Genomic DNA, 246 nt, shown 5'->3' with positions numbered 1-246 from the left:
CATCCCTACTTTAGATGAAATATTGCAAGACAAATTATTGATTGCCTGTATGCGTTAGCAAAATGGCGGTGAAAGAAAAGGTACGTGTCTCTTTTCAAACTAGACTTTTAAGAATGATCACATGAAGTCTTTGATATCATTCAGTGATGTAATAGCAGGAAAAGAGATCGTTTAAGAGAACATTTTATAGATTCTGGGTACGGTTGCAGTCTTTACAAACTGCATTTTACTGGACAGGATTTAAAA

The 246-nt window shown here is 34.6% G+C and overlaps 1 protein-coding gene across 1 annotated transcript in view; it reads right to left on the bottom strand.

Annotated features, from left to right (window-relative positions):
* Positions 1-246, bottom strand: part of LOC119594921 (PDF receptor-like) — a gene marked incomplete at its 5' end in the record, with an annotated part of 54,622 nt that overhangs the window by 17,518 nt on the left and 36,858 nt on the right.

Source organism: Penaeus monodon, chromosome 34 (assembly GCF_015228065.2).
Source record: "Penaeus monodon isolate SGIC_2016 chromosome 34, NSTDA_Pmon_1, whole genome shotgun sequence".
NCBI lineage: Eukaryota > Metazoa > Arthropoda > Malacostraca > Decapoda > Penaeidae > Penaeus > Penaeus monodon.
The sequence above is the reverse complement of the archived record's forward strand: the minus strand, read 5'-3'. Positions and strand labels throughout refer to the sequence as shown.